This window comes from Ambystoma mexicanum, chromosome 4q (genome assembly GCF_040938575.1).
Source record: "Ambystoma mexicanum isolate Mex_15411 chromosome 4q, UKY_AmexF1_1, whole genome shotgun sequence".
Taxonomy (NCBI): Eukaryota; Metazoa; Chordata; class Amphibia; order Caudata; family Ambystomatidae; genus Ambystoma; species Ambystoma mexicanum.
In genome coordinates, this window is record NC_090928.1 from 252,025,011 (window position 1) to 252,046,592 (window position 21,582).

At 50.4% G+C, this 21,582-nt stretch overlaps 1 protein-coding gene across 3 annotated transcripts in view; it reads left to right on the top strand.

The window, feature by feature from the left end:
• Window positions 1–21,582, top strand: part of ATL2 (atlastin GTPase 2) — an 822,570-nt gene that overhangs the window by 660,436 nt on the left and 140,552 nt on the right. The window lies entirely within an intron of this gene.

The window sequence follows — 21,582 nt, forward strand, 5'->3', positions numbered from 1 at the left end:
ATCCAATTCATTAGATTAATAAATTCAGCTCTCAGTAATTGAAACTGAGCATTCAGCAATGTAAAAAAACAGCATCAAACATTCGATCCCATATGAGACTTGGTTCATTAATGTAACCCTCCCGCCCCCCAAAGCATTACCGATGTATATTGTCATGGGTTTCACACATCCAGACCTGGATTGGCCCACCGGGAGGTTCCTCGGTAGGCCTTGGACACATGGCCACTTTTCTTGGTGAGGTGGGGGAGGGGAGATGCATAGATGCAAATCATGCTTTGTTTCCATGAACTCAGTTAATTGCTGACAATGCCAAGCCGTTCAGGCTGTGTAGCCAGCCATGCTCTGTTGTGCACTGACTGACTGGGGAGGGGGGAATGGGGAAGTGGGGGAACATCACCATGACGTCCAGGCCAGTCAGCAGCATGATTGTGGATTTGGGGCTTTGGCGTGCCTGTGCATTGTGGGGGTGAAACTGCACGTGTCCTAGTGTGCCTGCAGGCGTGGCCAGCCGAGCTGAGAGTGCTCTGGCGATCAACGAGCTGCCTGCATCCATGATCTGTTGAGGTGCACGTTAGAACTCAAGACTCTGGGACTGAGTCCAGCAGGCCGGGATAGGTAAGATTTGGAATGTGCTTTTTTTTTTTTTTTTTTTTTTTTTTTTTTTTTTTTGTTAAATTCTTTTGGTGCTGCTTTGCAGGACACAGGACAGTTTTCGGGCATAATAGTGACTCTGAAGCCGGGAAGGCCGGCCGGCCTGTCATTGTGGGGCTGTAACTGCACATCCTTTCCATTTTCTTTCCTGAAATAGTATTACCTGAAGGGAAGCAGATCTGTCTGTAGGACAATGTGGAGATTTCTCGGTACAGGTCATTAGAAAGCAGTTGGTCGCTCAGAGAAAGTGAATTAGGGCAGGGCTTGCCGAACGCTCAGAACCTAGCATGTTTTCAGACTGGCCAAAGCATATGCAAAGAACCCAGAGTGGATACATACCTTGTTATTTTTGTTCACCCATCTTCATTGCCACTTTTGGGTCACTCTGCTCCGTGTGTGAAGTGTCCCTGTTAAGATATATTTCAACCAATGTGGCAGACTCATCCTTTTGGACTAAAGCCTTTGAACATGAGATGCATACATTGAGTATGATTGAATGGTGTAAGAGTAGTTATTTACAGTGCTGTGCAAACACTGTGACAGTAAGCAGTGTTCGATTGGATTGTGTCCTCCAACGCATTCCACATCTTTGACATGTAATGTCCACAGCTGTGCACTTCAACTTTTTCGGCAGAGGGCATCCTGTGTCGGAATCTGGTCCATGTCCCTCGAGACTCGGCGCGCCTCGTGTGTTTTCTTCTTAGAAGATGTCTTTCTCTTCGACCCCCTCCGACTCCGCGGTCTGGCTTTAGGACCTGCCGGGACTGCAAGTTGAAGATGTCGCTCACTGACCCCCTTTCCCCCCCCCCCCCCCCATTTGTTTGTGGTGCCTGGGCGAGTCGCACGACAGACTGCTCGAAATGCCCGTCACTGATTGCCAAGGCCTTGCGGAAGGGGAAGCTCCAGGTATGTAGGGGCTCTAAGCCCGTTAAGTCCTGCACTTCCAAGTCAAGGGGGTTTCCACAGATGACTTGAGGGGTCACTCTCCGCGTCGGAAGGATTCCCGGGGAGCTCGGTCCCGGAGTGGTTCCCGCCACTCGTCTTTCTCGTCCCGGCACTCAAGGAAGCGCTGTCACCGGTTGCCTTCCCTGTCCATCTCGGAGGATGGTGCCTCGAGGAAGGTTTCGTGCCCTACGCAGTCCTCGACTCCAGAGGAATGGGTGGCGTTTAAGAAATCCACAATGGCGATTTTTCAATCACAGTACACTGGTCCGGTCGCGCCTTCTGACGAAGCCGGCCTGGATCGGTCTTGTTTCATGGCTTGCACACCTTCGGTCTCGGGTTTGCGACAGTCATTGGGAGCCATCGATGTCCCGTACAGACAAGGAATCGAAAGGTTGCAAGAGACGTGTCTCTAGGTCTCAGTCCTCGTCCCCAGCGAGACTGCAGCAACCTATTGAGGTCTCGACCTGGCGTCGACTCGTTCAGCGCCGTGTCGTCCGATTGGGACATCAACGCTTTGCCATTGTATCAGTTGGCACCTGTGACGCCGAAGCCTTTGACGCTATCGGCCTCTTTTCTCAAAATTTGCTGTTTGGAGTACCCAGACATTGTGGATCCTCCAAGGAAGGCTACATTGAGGTCTGTGAGCTGGATTTGGCTTCCAGGCCCTCTTCTGTCCCCAGACCTGGGTTTCAGCCCTGTCTGGATAATCATTTTGAAGAGTAGGATAGGTCTGAGTTTGAGGAAACTGGTGACCTTGATGATGCTCCAATTTTTTCTGGTGACAGTCAGTTGGAGTTGAGGCAGACCCTCCATGATGCAAGTGGACTTGACACTTCCCCGTAAGTGGAGTTTGGTAGACCTGAGCCTGGGGCTGATGCAGAGTCTTCTTATAGGAGATTCATGGCGCGTGTCTAGGAGTATCTGGGCTGGTCTAGTCCTCCTGAAGACTTTGTACAGGATGATCTGACGGACATCTTGGATCAAGGTCCGTCCTCTGACCCGTTTTGCCATTTCATCTTACCTTGCAGAAAAGGGTGGCTGCTGCTTGGCAGTCCTTGTAATCTCTTCCGGCTGTTAAGTCTTTAACCAAGAAATACCGCCCTTCCGTTAGCGACCCCAGCTATTTATCTACTCACCCCACTCCCGAGAGCTTGGTGGTTCAGACGGCTACGGCCACCTCGAGGCAGGTGGCGTACCTTACCATCCCTGACAAGTGCATTGACGGTTGGTCCCAGAAGGTATTTTCTGCTGAGAGCAAGGCCCTGAAATCGACCAACTCCACATGTTCCTTGGCAAGGTTTTCACACTGTGGAATTGTTTCTTTGGCGGCTGAGCATATTCCCGAGGGGGGAGAAAGGGATGGGTTCCTAGCTCTCGTGCAGGACGGCAAGGATGGCATGTGTGAATCCCTTCAGTCGGGTTGGGATACGGCCGACAGTGTTGGCTGATCCATGGCTGCGAGCACCGTTCTCCGCAGATTTGCGTGGTTGCGGAAGTCGGGGTTTGCTCCGGATGTGCAGGCCCATCTTCTCAACATGCCCTTTGATGGCGCACATTTGTTTGACAGCAAGGCTGACTAGAGCCTTGAGAAGTTGCAGACCTCAAAAGATGCAGCAAAATCTTTAAGCGCTGCGGTGCGTCAACCTCTGCCTTTTTGTCCTAGGGGACAGCAGTGGAGGGGAAGTTCCTTTCGTTACTACTCCTCCTTTGGTAGAACGAGAGGGGCCGCCAGTCAAAGGGGCCAGCGAAAAAAAAGTACCTGCGGTGGTTGTGGAATTCGTGGTGCCAAAGCCGCTCAGACAGCTGCCTCTTTGCCTTCAGGCACTGCCGCAGCCGCTTCCAAACAGTCGTGAGCCCATGGCCTGTGGTTCGTTGGTTGGGGGCAGACTGTCTCAGCATATCGAAGAATGGCGGGCCATTACTTCAGATGGGTGGGTTCTGATACCATAGCCCAGAGCTACTGCCTTCCCTTCCTTCAGGACTTCTTCCACCGCCCTCCAAAGGGGTGTTCTTATGAATATGTGTAATGTTGCGACATGGGCTTCCATCCACACCTTTGTAAAACATTATTCCCTGGATACTATCCATGGTCAGGATATGGCCTTTGGGAAGGCGGTTCTTTATTCCGCAATCTAATTGGGAGTCTGTCAAAGATGTGGAATGCGTTGGAGGACACAATCCATTTGAAGAACAAGTTACTTACCAACTGGTAACATTCTTTTGACTGGATGTTCCTCCAACGCATCCCACATCGCCCTCCCAGCCTGCCCATCAGGAGATTTTCCTATGCGATTGCAGCTTCCGTTTTGTGCAGTCCAACAGTCCTCAGACTGGTGCCACAACTTCTGGGGGAATAAACGTAAACTGAGGCTACAGACGCCGTTCGTCCTATTTATAACTTCCTGTGATGTCGTCCTCGAAAGGAGGCCTTCGAGGGACATGGACCCGACGCCATCGACACAGGACACCCTCTGCCAAAAAGTTTCTGAAGTGCGTAGCTGTGGACATTACGTGTCGAAGATGTGGAATGCGTTGGAGGAACATCCAGTCGAAAGAACGTTACCAGTTGGTAAGTAACTTGTTCTTTAGTGCTTCTTGGTGGATTCCTCCAGCTTCTGGGCAGGTTAATATCTGGTGTTATTAGCCAATGTAATGGTTAAAATGGTATAGAGCTCGGACGGAAGGAAGGAAGACTGAATCTACTTGCCAAGGCATGCTGCACCAAGTCGGAGGCGAGTGCTTAACTTGTGAGCTGCTACGTTGGTCTGGAGCCGAGCCCTTAAGTAATTATACCATTGATTGGAGAGGCAGGAATAAAAAAAAATGCAGGAGATGTTAAAGCAAAGTATGCCATGTTGGAAGCTGCAGTAAAATACATGGGTCCAGAATTTGCCTCCACGGACGCTCCTGTGTTCTTAACGCAACTATTGCAAGTAATACAACACAAAGCACTGAAGCCTGGCCGATTGGCAGGCATTTGGTGCCAGTTGCCGCACGTGCGACTGATTTCTTCCGGCCATTCCTGCCTTTCAGAGACACGGCACCATTGCATCCTGAACTTTGCATATGTATCAGCGGTTCGCTTAAAGACGCAGGGCAGGAGCGTCAAGAACACATTGTTCAGGGAAACCTATAACACATTAAACTCACATTCTGCCTCGATGAAAATTCAGAATCTTGGTGTGTCTGTATATGTAAAGTTTTGCGTGCATACTTTCGCACAATCCAGTTCTCTTACATGTATATTAGGCCATATTGACTAGAGCATGATCTGGGATTGGTAACCTCAATCAAAAAGGTGTTTTAATCTTAATTATATTTATTGAAAACATGGCATTTACGTATTCCTTTATTTTTGCATAATCTATCCCGATAACTGCAGGTTTGTTTGGTGAGCAAGCGGCTTAAAAAGAATTTTTTTTTTTTTTTACTCCTTTATTAGTGGCTAAATACAAGACATATACCATTAAGGTTGCCTTATTTAGCCACATCTTCTGCTTATGTCTGCGGTGCACGTTGGGATCAAATTCAGCGAGTACTTGTATGCAAGAGGGTTGTGTAGTGTGAACGTGCACTGTTAAATACTGGACAATGCGTGATGAGATCCCACCAAAGAAAATGGAAGTTGGTTGGTGGAAAAAAGTATTTTTAATTTTAGCATCATTGGACATTCTATGGAGCCACGATGAACATCTTCAGTGTAGATCGGAATCGTGTGTGCTCTATGGATTCCACTTGTCATTCAATATTGGAGTGCATTTCCGCATGACTCCCACCGTGGCACCTTTTAAGCTACAGCACAGGAGTTGGCAGCTCTTGTTTTTTTCTATCAAATTCTATTCTGCACGGATTCAGTCACAGGGGAACCTTTGGGGGGCTAGCTAGGCTTAGGCAGTGTAATCCGAACATAGGGTGCTACTCTAAAAGGGCCACAATCGAGATGATTTCCAACAGTTATGATGAGAGTAGACTCTTTAGTTCTTCTAGAAGTTGCGAGTATGAACCTCAATTATTTTACAGCTTCACTATAAAGAGAAGCTGTTTTTCAGAAGGTGACTGAATATTGCAACACTGACATGGGCATCACTGGGTACAGCTGCGAGGAGGAGGGCACCCAGGCACGTGAATTGGCTGCCCTTGAATTTTCAGGGCTGGCAAAGCTGATAGGACTTTATAGTGTGGGCATTTAAGAACATGCAGAAGTGGGCACAGATATCCTTCAAAGAGGGCCTTCAACTCAGTTATTTAAGTGGAGCATGTTGCTGCATATGTCGCTCACTGGTACATAAGGAGATGCCACTAGCTGGGTGCCATAGAGTAGATGCCAGGCATAAAGACAGATTGCCATTAGGCAACAGCAGTGTGCACAGTATGTAACCTATAGAAATGCAGTGGGGACACGTTTCTTTTCTGTCCTATTTCCCATCCTATACTATCCCTTATTGTCCCATTCCCTTCATTTCTCTTGTACTTTTCCCCTAACCTATCATTCTTTCCTCATTTTCCCCCCCTCTGCATCGTCCCGTGTAGTCACCTTTCCGAGTCCCTCCTATTTGGCTGGGCTGAGGCTGCCCCGCTGCTGTCCTGTGAGTGAGCCAAAGAAAGAGGACAAGCTGGCGAAAATGAGGAGACACGAAAAAGACTCATGGATGCAGACAATGCACAAGAAATCTGAGTACTATAAAATCGAAAATGGAAGTGGCCAGACTGACATCCTTGAAACAAGGTCTGGGCAGATAAGTTGAGCGCTCTACTCTGGCATGGTGCCGGGCTGCAAGTAGGGTTGGAATCCCCACCCCATAGAAGGGTTGGGCTCCTGGGTTGTGCTTGCTCGTTCAGTGAAATATGGGGCTGTTAGGCAAGATTGTATATAGTAACCCTGTGGGAGACTACACCAGCCTCGTCCTCTTGGCAATGGGGAACGCAACCTTTGGTATAGGCCTGTACTACACAAGCTGGTAGAGTGACTGAGCAGCCAGGCTTATCTCGAGGGTGGGGGGTTTCAATGTGAGCTGTAGGGCTGTAACATAGAGATTCACAGTGACATCTATTCAAAGAACACTAGGTTTCTTGATTAAAATAATGTATTAATTGAAGTCAGTTTTAAAATAAGCCTTTAGAAGGGTGCAATATGCAACACTTAAATACACTTCAAAAATACACTTGTTCAGTTAGTAGATACTGTTTTGGGATGTCATAAACACACACAGCCCTCCCCCTGTGAATTCAATTGCTAGGACACTGTGAACATTAATATATCACTTTGCACACTTAAAATGCATTACTGAAGTTATGGCAAAAAGGAAAAGGTCAAGGAAGGAAACAAAGGTTAACACTTTTCTCCAAACATGTAAGTACTTCACAATCCCCCAATGAAATATAGGTTAACCCTTTCCCAGCTATACAAGTAAAGTATGTATGACTTTTTGAGGGACAGTTAAACACAAAGTCAGAGGGTAAGAGTCTGCAGGGAGCCAGGACAGCCAATGTCAATTGAGCAAAGTCTAAGGAAGCTGAGGCACTTCTTGAAGATAGCACAAAACTCTTGCACAATGTTGGAGAGTTTTTGTAGTAAGATAATCGCTGTTGGGCCACCAGCTGGGAGGCTTGTGAAAAGCAAAGCTGCAAGCAACTCTGCAAAGGGCAGCAAATGCAAGTCTTCAGTGAGGGCAAGCAAGTGACACACGAGGTAAGTACACCAAGTGACACAGTACCTTGAGTCTGAAGAAAAGGTTCCAGCTGGCTTCTGTTCCTGTTGTAGTCCTGCAGATCCTGTTCCTGGGACTCAGTCTTTGATAAGAGGGAGGGCGTCTGGGGACTCCTGCACTACGGTTTGAAGGTTGGCGGCAGCAATGGGCACAATTCAGATCAGCGGCACTTCACGGTTTCAGCTATTTGCAAATAGCACCACTGTGTATCTTGGACACCTTGTTGACTTTCCTTGCTTCTGGGGTCCAGCACTCTGTGGCTCAGGCTTGGTTAGTCCTGCTTCAAGGGAGTGTTGAAGATCTTCCTGGGGCTCGGGTCCAGCTTAAAGGCGATTCACTCGAATCTGTCATTCCTGTCCCCTGTTGCAGCAGCAAAGAAGCGCAGGGAGGGGCGGGGTTCCAGTCAAGTTTGTCTTGGGGTCAGTTGCTCCCACCAACCCAACGGGGGCTTGGGGGGTGTCCTTTCTGGTCTTATCTAGTAGATTCGAAATATGGAGGTTCAGCACTGCTGCAGGGCTTCACCAGGCAAACCAACGGTCCAGGAGGGTGCAGCAAGCTTCTCTTCCAGTTTCTTTGTCCAGTAGTCGACTGGCTTCCTTGCAAAAGACTTCACCTTTTATGCAGGTTTCTCCCGTTCATTCACAGCCTAGCTGTCAGTCGGACAGCAGGGTGGCCTCCAAGGAGAGCCAGCCAGCCAATCACCTTTGGGGGTATTCCTGTAACCAAGGAGACAAAGCACCGGGCATTTCAGGAACCTCGCTCGCTTCCTGACCTGCCGGACACACTAGAGCCAGAGGCAGGCTTCTCCAGTGAATCCTTCCAAAGACTAAACGGACAAAGGGACCAGATCTGGTTTGGCGTGCTTAGTAAATCTCAAGAAGCACCTTACAAACGGGAAATTGTGAAAAAAGACGACCAGGCCATTTTGACTAAATGGGCACCCATGGGTGCAATACTGCAGCAGCAAATGCAGCCTGCGGTAAAAACGCCCAATGGTAGGAAAAATTCAACTGCTACCAGCTATTAATTGTAGTAAGGGTAACATAATGTTACTTGAGAAAGTAGACAAAAGTGGATACTAAGTAGCCCCCCAGCACGCCATGTAAGATGGTGTGTGTTGGGTCTACAAAGAGAAACAGGTAAGTAAAGTCAATTTCACTTTACTACTATTGGAAACTGCAGGTTTAAATACCTTCTCTTGGATAAACTAAAGAGAAATCCAAAGGACTTATCTGTGACACTGCACTGAAGCTGCTGTGTTTCACAACACAACACAAAACAATGCTTATGGAGTTTGTCAGACTCCAAAACCTAAAGAAACAAGAGTTCAAATCAAAGAAAAATACTTGAGGAGGTGAAAAAAAGGTCTCACTGACTCCAGGATAAAAATGAAAAGTCCTAAAGTACAGAAAAAGAGCTGGGGGTCTCGAAGGTAGAAGGGAATTGGCACAGAAATGAGAAATCTCTAACAGAGCCCACTATGAAAACATTTTCCAGGGCCTATTTTGGTTCCCAGTCAAACCCTGCAGACATCACAATTTACTCTCCCACAGTATCTACATTGTGCACTGTTTCAATCCACTTTCTTCAAGAAAAGTTCTCGTTAAGTAGTTCAACCTGAACCGCAAAATTGGCCGTCCCGTTTTCCCTCATGTAAATTTGAAGAGATGGAGCACAATTCCACAACTTCTTGATGTTTCATAAATCCTTAAATCTTTAAGATTGACCGAAGAAATTACAAGTAAGGCACCAATCATGCAACAATAACTGCATTTTTAGTCACTAGGTTTTGAATAACCAGATTATAATCAAAACCCTGTTTAATAAACTGAGATGCACAGTTAATAAAATGACCGTTAATTGTTTGCTTCGCTCCCATGTTAAATATTTCAAACAAAGCCTGCTGGAGGATCCTCACCTTTCTTACATAATGATCCTCGAGTATTCAAGTGTTGGGGTTTTATCATATGTATGCTTCATACCCTCTCCTAGTGAGAACCCCAGTACTTTTTGCTGGACATCTGGACCTTTTCCTTTCTATCCTGAATGAGTGGAGCCTTTTCCCACTATCTACAATGCTCTCTTCCTAAATACCCTCCTTCTAGAGCCCTCCACTCAGCCTCCTCCAACTCTCTGCAGGTGAGCTGCTTTTCCAAACAGAGATTTGGGGTAGATCTTTATCCTCACTAGGTGCCTCCCTCTGGAACAGCCTCCCTGCCTATGTCTTGAGCCAGACCTTAAGTTCATGTAAACTCCTCAAGACCTTCCTCTTCCTCTCCCCTGCTAACGTCTTGTCTCTTCTCCTGCTTCCCCCCCCCCCTCCCCAACTTGCTCAGTTTCGCTGACTGGTCCCCTGGTGCACCTCCAGAGTGTCAGGCTCCCCCGCCAGTCCTGCACTTGCCTCTGGGGCTCTGCACTCTGCTTGGCACTACTGCACCCAGAATGTTCCATGAGAGGGGCAACATCTCCGCACTTAACGTAGGCCCCTGCTGGGGTGGGCACACTAGATACCCCCGCCCTTCGTGTCTGTGCACTTGCACAACCTTGAATGTACTAGTCCTAGCAAGATCGTTTGTCTTGTCATCCCTCAGGCTCCCCTCCCTAGCTTGGTTGCACCTGAAACACTTGTGCATGGGCGCATTAGTGAGGACCAACCATCAATCTGAAATGTTGCTAGGCCTAGTACAGTAGTTTATTGTCCTTTTCCCTCTTTCCCCCACCTCCCCTTCTGTCATGCACTTGCACTATCTGACGTACAGTACTTTGATTGTATGCGATTTTCCTTCCCTTCGCATTCCCTTCCTGTCATACACTTGCACTAGTAGAAATGCCTCCGGCCTAGTATATTTTTGTTAGATCATTTGGAAACTTCTAGGCTTAAGAATTGACTATTCCCTTGTTCCCTTCCCCCTTTGAAGCACTTCACTTGTGTATAAGCGCTTTACAAATTTACAATTACAATTCATTCTCATTTGCTCTGACTTCTGGAACTGTCTGTTGTACCTTTACTATGGAGTCTACTGTCCTCCATAGCTCTTGAAAGGCATCTGTTTAACTTTTGCAGCACACCGCTTCTTCTGGGCAGTATTGCCGGGAACCCTTTGGGTTCGCCTTTGAGATTTTCTTTTACCCTTATTAACTACAGTTCGTAAGGTTAGAGGAATACTTTGTATCACTCCTAAAACATTATACTCAGAGATTGGCACACCCCACCTTATGTGGTATGCCAAGGGGATACTTGGTATCCCCTTTCTCCCTGCTCATGTGACTTTTTAGTCAGACAACCCTTTAGTTATGGGTAGTGGCAGTAGAAGGGTTCTACAAACTATTGTGCTATTTTATTTACTGCAGACTATTCAGTCTCGGTTGTGCACAATAGGGTCTTCTATGTTCTAACATGGTGGCTCCTTTTATATTTTTATTGCATTTGTATTGTGTAATGATCAAAACTATGATCTTTCACAAAATGGAAAAACTGACATTCTGAATAAAATACAATTTTCTAATCACAACTAATTTTTTTTAAATTGTCAAAATAAAATTCTTAATCCTTATACACATCCTAAACATTCATTAATATAAAATCTGTCAGCATGGTTGAATGCTAAAATTCGATATACATTTTCCAAATTCATACAAAAATTACTTTTAATATCAACAAATCAGATCTATTTAACAAAATTCCCACATTAATCAAATTATTCAATTCAGATAAAATCACTCCTTTAATATCCAGTATACGTAACATCCTACTTATCTCAGTGGTTAAAGACTTCCTGCCTTGCATTCATACGATCAGATGCTTTTCTTTATTTGTACCCGGCGAGATACAATGAGATTGCATGTTACAATCTCATTTGCCCTCACTGGGGCGTTAACCAACCAGGAATCCCTCTTCCTCCACAACGTTCCTTCCTTTCTGTCCCCGGCAGGAGGGGGGAGGGGGGCAGGGATGTGGGGTGTCAGCCAATGAGGCTCGGAACGGGGTAATCCGCGCTCCGAGCCACCACACGGCTCGAGGCTGCAATCTTCCCCTTCCAGGGATTGAGTAAATTGTTCCCTCCCACTGCCATTCCCACCCTCCTAACCCCACTTACCTTCGGGAGCAGATGCGCTGGGAACACTTCTGTCCCCAGCGCGTCTGCTCCTGATCTGCGACAGGCTGTCATGGAAAGTAAGGGACTACACGTAGTTACTTCTTTCCATGGTGGCCATTTTATTTAACATTTTTCCTTTTTTGAATGGCTGCCATGGAAAGGGAGAAGGGACTACATCTAGTCCCTTCTTCCTTTCCATGGCGGCCGGTCGTGTCCGCTCCCGAAATGGACAAAAAAGAAGGTAAGTGGGGTAAATGACCTTGGAGATAACATTTCCCACATACAATTTCAGCAGAGGCTTGAGTGAGAATTTACAGTATTTAAATGCATTTCATTTGACTAGTAAATCTATTTTGTCTGGCATGGATTCACATGCTCATGAATATTCCCCATCGTCAGGCTGGGAATCCTCGGTAAAGAGAATCTGTTTAGTTTCTGGACTGTCTTTCTACTAATAACCAATCACTGGTCTCTGGGTCATACTGCCCCAGCCAATGACTGCCCTCTACCCAAGCCCCTCCTCTGGCAGCCATCTTCAGATTTTTACTGCACGTTCAATTGTTGGGCGTTCTCGTGCTTAGCTCTTGAGCTTTTACTGCGTGTTGTTTTTTTCAAAGAGTTTATGCTCATTTTTCGGTCAATTCGAGCCTCAAGCTCCACAGATTCATCTTTTCTGAAATTTCTACGCCCCTCAAGGGCGATTTTTATTTAATTTTTCTTTTTTATTAATTTTTTTCTCGTCGAATTTCACTTTATGGAGGATTCCAGAAGATCTTTGAGGCCTACCCAGAGTGGTCATGGCACAAGACAAAGAGTCGACGCCCATTGGATCTAAGCTGTTTAGGATCTGCCTAGGATGTGGACTACAGAGCATCTTCAAGGAAGATGAGCACTCCCAGTGTCTCTATTGCCTGCACTCCAAGTTGCACGTGGAGGAGGACTGTGTTCTGCAAGAACATGTCCGTCCGGACCATGAAGGACCGTCATAAACGACTCGCTGACTGGCTGGAGGCGAAGAGCCTGGCAGCAGGTGAGAAGAAGTCTGAGCAGTCTTCTAAGACCTTTGAGGGCGCTCCGGTGAGGGGGCCCAACAGAAGACAAACCACTGCGAGTCTGCGAGCACCGGGAGCGCTGTTGGTTCGGGCTCCTCGGCTGCCAGGCCGGGCGCAATGTCACCAACAGTCAACCATGAGCCAACGCTCCGGCTCGGTGAAAAGGAAGTCTGACAACCTTCGTAAGCTTCGGGAGAAGCCCCGGCCGATCCCGGCGGAGAAAGCCATGGGCGAGCGGTGAAGGCCTCCGCGCCTATGTTCGTGAAGGCCCAGATTCACCCGGCTAAGGCCTCGATTGAGGGAGTCGTGGCATCCCTGGAGAAGCCTGCATAGGCGACCCCAGTGGAGACAGCCTCCAGGCCTAGTTTCCCTGCCATCCTGGAGGGAATCTTCTTTCTAACCGATCGAAAAGACCCCAATGAAGCCCCAGGCTAAGGAGGGGGGGTGGTGCAGTAGTCCTAGCGTACTGGGATACCTCCTCCGAGGATGAGCTGTTTGTCATCAAGGCAGTCCTGGACAAGAGGTTCAACCAGGTCAAGGCCTGCGGGAAGGATACCGACGAGGCGGACGTGAAGAGCAAGAGTGGAGCCGACGAACGCAGGTTGACTAGGAACCGGAGGAGCCTCTGCCGATGCTTCCTTCGCAACCGATGCCACCACCGTCAGACAGGTCGGTTGACATCTTGCTGGCACTGCACACCCTGTGCACAGAGATGGACCAGGTTGCCCTTACTGCTGGCAGACGATCCAGCAGCGCCTGGACTGTCGGAGCCCTCCAGCCAAGCAGGGGATAGTCCATCCACCTTTCCATCCTTCACCTCCGTCGAGGGATGAGACGGAGGGGACGGACGGCAGAGACCACGGAACAGATCTCCCATCGCCCCTCCCCGAGCTTCCCCTCCCAACGAAATTTGCTCGTTTCACGCCATGATCGCCAGGGCCTCGGAGCTTTTCCAGCTATGCCCCAGAGAGCAGAAGAGATTCCTTTTATCAACGACGGGAGGCCAAGAAGAAGACTGTATTCTCAGTCCCTCTGTTGGACGGCATTTGGGACGAAGGACTGTACCTTCTGAAGAACCTGTCCACGGCCCCTGCGAAGAGGGACCGGTACGAGAAGAAGTACCAGGTCCCAGACTCCACTCCTATGTGCCTCGGTCGCAGCCGTCCCCGGACTCAGTCTCTACGGCGGCTAAGAAGAAAACGGCAGGGGCGACTGCATCGACTTCCACTTCCCCGCCAGACAGCGAGGGGAAGAAGCTAGATGCCATGGAACGTCTAGTTGTCTGGTCTGCAGCGACAACCATCAAGGCGGCCAACGCCCTCGCTATCGTGGCCCGCTACGATAGAGGGCTGTGGTTTAAAATCGCCCCCTCCTGGACTGACTTCCGGATGACAAGAGGGCGCAAGCCCTTGAAATCTTACAAGAGGGTGAGGTGGCTTCGGACCACGCCATCACGGTAGCCACGGACATCGCAGACACTGGGTTTCGCCAGATAGGCAGCAGCATTTGCCTTTGCCTGCATGGTTGGCTCAGGGCCACCGACTTCCGTCAGGACGTACAGACCAGGGTGCTGGACATGTCCTTCGACGGGAACAACCTGTGCGGTAAGGCGGTGGATGAGTCACTGCAGTCCATCAAGGCAGGCACAGAGACGGCCTGTGCCTTGGGCACGCTTCATCAGCGACGGCTGTCCTTTCGGACCTCCGGAGGCAAGTCTCGGGATGCCTCTAAAGGATTCGGCGGCAGCTCTTCATCGTACCGTCAAGCGGCCCACTCTTCATCGCAGGAATCCTACAGAGGCCGCAGCCAGGCTGGTAGGCATCATTGTTGTCGCCAAGGGGCCCAAGGTGGCAAGGCCTCGGCGACGCAGGATTGAACCAGCCGTGATGTCGGGCCCCCACCCGAGCACCCCCGTGGGAGCTGGCTGGCGAACTTCGTCAGCTTGTGGAAATCAATCTCCACCGACCGTTTGGTGCTGGATACCCTGGGCCACGGGCACAATCTGGAGTTCCAAAGTAAGTGCCCACACTTTCCACTGGTGGTCAGGAAAGAAAATCGCATCTCACAGCTACTTCTGGAGGTATGAGCGATGCTAAAAAAAAAGGGCGTGAAGAGACTCCGGGGCTCTGGAGTGTACTCGAGTACTTCCTTGTCCGAAAGAAGACAGGCGGCTGGCGGCCTATCCTGGACCTCCGCCACCTCAACAAATACATAAGATACCAGAAATTCCGGATGGTCACCCTTCAGCACGTGCTGGGACAGCTGGAAGAAGGTGACTTCCTGTTGTCTCTGGACCTGGAGGATGCATACTTCCACATCCCCATACACAAAAAACATCGAAAGTTTCTACGCTTCGTGGTCCAGGGGCGGCACTATCAGTTCAAGGCACTGCCCTTCGGTTTGAGGTCGGCACCAAGGGTCTTAAAGTGCCTGGCACCGGTGGCTGCGCCTGCAGGGGATCCACGTCTACCCCTATCTGGACAATTGGAAGCAATTGGTTGATCAGGGCCAATTCCCCGGAACAAGCCCTACATCATCTAAATTACATGTGCCACTCCCTCCACAGACTGGGCTTCTCCCTTAACTTCTGTAAGTCCCACATGATACCATCACAAAGGCTCCAGTTCATCGGAGCAGTCCTGGATACATCCCTGGGAAAAGCCTCGCCACCAGACATGAGGGCTCAAGACATTCTACAGATGGTGACCTTTCCAGAATGCCCAACATCTTCCAGCCTTCGACTTTCTGAGGTTGCTTAGCCTCAAGGCATCCTGTATTTTTCTGGTGCTAGAGGCTCTCCTGAGAATGAGATCCCTTCAATGGGCTCTCAGGACCCAATGGTCTCAGTTCTCGAGGGATGTCAGATCTCCTACAAAACCCAGTCGTACTGGACCTTCAGTGGTGGTCCTGTTGGGAGAATCTCTTGAGATGAGAAGCTTTTTGGCAACCATGGCCGGAGATAACAGTAGTGACGGGAGGGGAGCTCATACCAACAATTTGACCATCAGCAGTCGTTGGTCTCAATCGGAGTCCAAACTACATATCAACCTTTTAGAGCTGAGAGCAATCGGACTAGCGCTGAAGGCTTTCCTACCATCGAGAGGGAAAGAATGTCCTGATAATGACAGACCACACAGTGGCCATGTACTACCTCAACAAGGGGTGTAGGGTCACTACCACTGTGCAGCGGCAATGCAGCTCTGGTACTGGGCATACTCCTACGTCCCCTCCCCTTTCCTCCATACTTATGGGACATCTCTCCGTCCTGTGGGACGGGACCGGAGTACTTGGTAAAAGGCATCAAAAAAAGTTTTCAAAAATGTGTCCCTCTCTTGTGTGGGACCCGGCACACGACCGTAGCTCCACCCACCTTGGCTCCACCCCCGCGCATCGCCCATCAGTCCTTTTCTCCGCTTGTTCGGGACTGGACGCACTTGCATCCGCAGAAGATTTTCTTCCCTTTTTCCTCTGGCTCTCGCTAGCGATCGTGTACTAGTCTGTCGTTCAAACTAGACTTTCCGGATTGTTCATTGTGTCACGATGCTTCGCAAGGGCGGATCCCAGTCCTCTTTGTTTAGAGTGTTTGGGTCCAGACCACCGTTGGGACTCCTGTTTTTACTGCGATTCCCTTTCTGTCCGGGCACTTCAACGTCGGTTGTAGCGGTGGGAGGTGGTGTTTCGACTAACTCCTCCTTCGCATTTTCAGGCGTTCATCGACGAAAAGAAGCAGCACCCGGTCTTTACTTTTCAGAGCATCCCGGCCGGGGGGATACCTATCCGGTTTCCTCCCGGGCCGGGAGGGGCGTTGATCACTTTGTCACCGGGGATTGCCCTGAGGTGCCTGTTGGGCCTAATAATTGTACCAGAGTTTTCTCCGAGGGTCTCGGTAAGGGGCCTGTGGATACCGGATCCCGCTCCGAGGCCCCTCCTGTGGGGGCTGCTTGTAGACCCAGTTCTACTGAGTCGTGGGGTACCGGAGCTAGCTCTGAGGCCTCTATCGGCTTCCCTCAAAAATAAGTCTGTGGTGCGCCCCGAGGCCTTGGTGGGGCATGGTGTCACCGAACAGATGTTCGAGGCCCGCGCGAATAAGGCTGTTACCGGACCTGGGTCCGCGGTCCCGCGTACAGAGGCTAAAGCTACCAACATTTCTGAGGCCTGACGAGGCCTTATGGGTGAATGTTTTTTCTCACCATTCCCACTCTTGCAGCAAAACCAGATCTGTTGAGGGGGCAAAGGAAAATTCTTTTTACCGGCAGTGCCGAGGTCCTTGGTGGTTTGTATATTGCAGAAACATTCCAGGCCTCATAGTACCGGCTCTGCTGAGGTTCCTTGTGTCAAGGCTAAAGTTAAGACCCCTGATCCATCGACAGGGACCCCTGCCTCACTTCCTCACGTGCCGCAGTTCCCCTCGGGCGATGACAAAATGGCGCCCGTTCCCGCCACTATATCGGCTGCCATTTTGGGTGCTACAACTACGCCATCGGCCTCAGGTACAGGGCTTGGTTCTGTTAGTGAACATAGTTCCTTGTGCGCATCCTTATCGGCCAGTTTGATTGGAATGCCCGGATGCCCCTTCCACACAATGTTTCGTTGCCTGCGGGGTCGGCACACTTGCTTTATGTGGATACGTCGGTGGAGGGGCTGGTGTGGCACCCTTCCCCATTACGTACCTGGAATTATTCCCCTCATGAGAGGCCTCCTCTGGTTCCAAAACAGTCCCCGGAGGACGCCTTTTTGGGCAAATTTCAAACGCTCATGCGTACCGACCCCATGAGGGAATATTTCAAAGGGCTTTTTAGGGAGGTATGTCCGCCCGCGCCTCCAGATCCACCCGTACCTCCGGTGGTTCCGCCGGCGCCTCCCTTGCCTACGCTGCCTTCCCCGACTCTTCCGCCTTTGCCCCCTTTGTCCCGCGTGGACAGGGCAGCGCCCGACATTGTTCAGCAGGATCCTGACCTGTCAGATGACGTGCAAGGCGATCAGGACAACGAGGACCTGCCCCGATCTGAGCTTTTCATGACCGGGTACTGGACATGATGTGCTTCTTCAATGTTCCGATGCCCAAGGCACCCGCTCTGCAGGAGGTCATGCTTTCTGGGGCGTTCACCCTGTCTCCTTTGGAGCGTGCCGGCCTGTTCTTGCAGGAGGACTTTCTGGCCGGGGTCTGCAGGGTCTGAGAAAAGCCACACTCTGGACTTTTCGTCAATAAGAAAATTGACGCACGATACAGGCTGCATTCTTCGGAAGAGGTGGCCCTGTCGTCTTGTCAGCCCCCCTCCTCCACACTGGTGGCTGCGGCCACTTTGCAGTCCAGGCCTGCCGCATCCTCTTCCATGACGGCTACTCAGGTTCTGGGAAAGGATAAGCTCCTTGACTCCCTTGGGAGAAAGATTTTTGCCAACTCTGCCTTGCAGCTCAGGCAGGCCAATGTCAAACTTGTGTTAGCGGGGGCTAATATGCGGATGTGGAAAGGTCTGTCGGAGTTTGAGTTCATTCCGGTCGAGAAGCTGGCAGACTTCAAAGCGGGGTTATCCGACGCCAGGGTCTTGGCCCAGGCATCCTGGAGGCTGCGGCTCATCACGTAGACACCTCGGCTCGGGGCCTTATGCTGGGGGTTGATACCTCACCGCAGGCGTGGATGCATGCTACCAAATTTTCAAAAGAAGTGCAGGACAAGGTGTTAGACCTTCCGTTTGATGGTAAGGAGCTCTTTCATTCTACAACTGATGTAGAGCTGACCAAGACGAAGGATGGCACTCAGACAGCTAAGTTCTTGTTGGTCCTTGTAAAGCCCCTTTCAGAATCCAGAGACTGTTGTCGCAAAGCTGACCCTCCTCTGGCTTTATGGGTTTATTAGACCGGAAATCTCGCAGAGTGGATACCCCTTTGGGGAATAACCGCCGGAGGCAACAACAGACTGTTTTCTCCCGCTCCTCAGCCTCCTCCTCAGGTTCAGGTGGCAACACCACTGAGAAACCTACAAAATGAGGTTTCTCCGTGCTCGCACGAGACCCCGGTGGGAGGACGCAACGCATCTCCTTGGGAGGCGTGGCAGACCATCACTGAAGACAGATGGGTCTTGTCAGTCGCTCGGGCGGACTTCCGCTTACCCCTACGTCCTAGCCCACCTTTCAACCCTCCTTTTTAGCTTTCGGGCTCGCCCTCCCTCAAAGCCGAGGTTCAGAAACTTCTGGACCTCAGAGCTGTAGAACCCGTTCCCCTTGGGGAGCGAGTGGAGGGCTTCTACTCCCGGATGTTTACTGTGCCCAAACCCAACCAGGCTGGCCTGCGCACCATCCTAGACCTTTCCCAGTTCAATCTTTTCCTACCCCAAGAGAAATTCAAGATTATCACGCCCGGCCAGATACGGTCCTCCTTGCAGATGGGCGATTGGCTCAGCGTGGTGATCTTCAGGATGCGTACACGCATATTCTGATTTGGAATCCAACAGGAGATACCTCAGTTTCTCTTTGGGAGAGGAGCACTTCCAGTTTAGAGTGCTTCCTTTCGGCCTCAGCTCTGCGCCGCGTGCCTTCACGAAGATGTCGATGATTGCGGCCCAGCTTCGTCTGCAGGGTATCCATGTGTATCCGTATTTGGACGACTGGCTCTTATGCAGTCCTTGCCTGCTGAAAGCAGCGGGCAATCGTCAGTCCCTCCTTCAGCTCCTGTTCCACCTTGGGCTGTCGGTGAACTGTCGGAAAGCTTCCATGACGGTCTTGCAGGACTTTATTTTCCTGGGTTTTCGCTGGAACACAATCGACTGCAGAGTGTACCTAACCAGGGATAGAATGGTGGATCTGTTAGCCACGTGTCAGATGTTTGCGCAGTCAGAGAGCATGTCGGCCTGGTGGTTCCAGAGGCTTCTGGGCCTCATGGCCTCGTGCGTGTTGGCTCTTCCTCTTGCTTGTCTCAAGATGAGGCGAACTCAAATGGCTCTTCGGAGTTCTTGGCGTCAGGCTGTGGGCCTGGATTCCAAGCTGATAATGATTCCAGCTTCCATGAGGGTGGACCTAGAATGGTGGTCATCTCTCAGCAACCTGTCGGTGGGTGCAGGGTTTCAGGACCCAGCCCCTACGGTGACGATCACGACGGACTCCTCCCTCCTGGGGTGGGGTGTGACATTAGATCCTCTTCAGGTCTCGGATCTCTGGTCGCCTCAGGACAAGCTCCTCCACATAAATCATTTAGAGCTTCTGGTAATCTTCCTAGCGCTCAGGGCATTCAGACAGATCCTAGCCAACAAGGTGGTCCGCATGCGCACGGAAAATGCGGTGTCGATGTATTACATGAACAAGCTAGGGGGAACCAAGTCTCCCCCTCTGGTGGACCTGTCCATCCAGATTTGGGAGTGCGCTGTGCTTCATGGTGTTTGGCTGCTTCCAGTGCACATCCCGGGCCAGCTGAATGTCACAGCGGATGCCCTGAGCTGGCGGACAGTGGTCAGCTACGAGTGGGAGTTGAAGGCGGAGGTCCTCTCATGGATTTTCTTGCGTTGGGGCACACCGGAGGTGGACCTCTTCGCTATGGCGGTAAACGAGAAGCTTCCTCAGTATGCCTCCAGAGGGGGACTGGGAGCCTCCTCTCTGGGGGATGCTCTCGATTCCATGGCACAACATGAGAGCTTACGCCTTCCCGCCTCTAGTCCATCGAGCAATTTGGAAGCTGAAGAACTCGGTGAACTGTTCCCTTCCACTCATAGCCCCGTGGTGGCCGGCCAGGTTTTGGTTCTTGGAACTTCAACACCTGTCGGAGTATCCGCCGATCAGGTTACCAGTGACCCCCGATCTTCTTCATCAGGGGGAACAGCAGATGTGGCACCCCTCCCCACAATCGCTCAGCTTGGCGGCATGGTGCCTGTGTTCAAGTCTTTAGAACATCTTAACTTGTCTGCGGATAACATGCGTATTATCCAGGCAGCCAGAAAACCCTCGACTAGGTCCCAGTGCAGAAGCAAATGGCTCAGGTTCTGTCATTGGTGTTTAAACAGGCAGTTGGACCCAGGGGGGGGGGGCTACAGTTGACGCGGTTTTGTCCTTTGTATCCTTCTTAGCAGAGTCGGGTGTCCATGTTCTGTCATGCAGGACTTGCCTTTCAGCGGTTTCCGCTTACCTTTCTACGGACCAATGCTCTTACTCTGAGTAACCCAGTGGTTAAGAGACATTTTGCAGGCTTGACGCGCGTCTATCCTCCAATTCGTAGTTCGCACCCATTGTGGGATCTAAATGTAGCCCTGACGGCGTTGTCATAAGCCTTTCGAGCCAATGGCCACGGTGGACCTCAAATACCTGTCCTGGAAAGTGTCCTTTTTGGTCGCCGTTAAGTCAGCAAGGCAGGGGAGTGAGCTCCAGGCCTTGTCGGTGGAGCATCCCTTTTTGGTCTTTCACAAGGATAAGGTAGTCCTAAGGACGAATCCTGCTTTCCTGCCAAAGGTGGTAACTAAATTCAATCTGATTCAGTCGATCTCCCTGCCGGTCTTTTTTCCGAACCCTACCCCAGAGGCAGAAAGGGTTCTGCATTGTCTCAATGTCAGAAGCTCTCAAGTTCTATCTGGACAGAGCTTAGGAGTTCTTAACTGTTTGACTTTTGGTAACCCTCAGTGTAAGCAGGCGACTATTTCTCGGTGGATCGCCGCCTGCATTACGGAGTCTTTCACCGTCCAAGGGCGGAAACCTCCTAAGGGTATTCATGCACACCTGGTGCGGGGCCAGGCAGCCGTGGTTGCTTTTCAGAAATGTCCCCTGGGAGTCAATCGCTAGGGCAGCTACTTGGGCCTCCCCATCTGCTTTTTGTAAGCATTCCTGTCTTGACATGAGCTCAAGAGCTGATGCTCAGTTTGGTAAGGCTGTGCTGAAGATCCTTTTTCATTAAGGGGTATTTCCATCCACCCGTAGTTCCTGTTAGGAGTGCTTGGAAATCTCCCAGAAGTATGGAGGAAAGGGGACGGGACATAGGAGTATAACCAGGTTACTCACTGTAGTGACCACCTTACTCCTAGTGCAAAGTCCCCTTTCCTCCATACGCCCGCCCACCGTCCCCTCTAATGTTCCTCTGTTATTGCTAATAAGTCTCTGACCTGGCGATAGAAAAGGACTGATGGGCGATGCATGGGGCGGGGCCAAGGTGGGC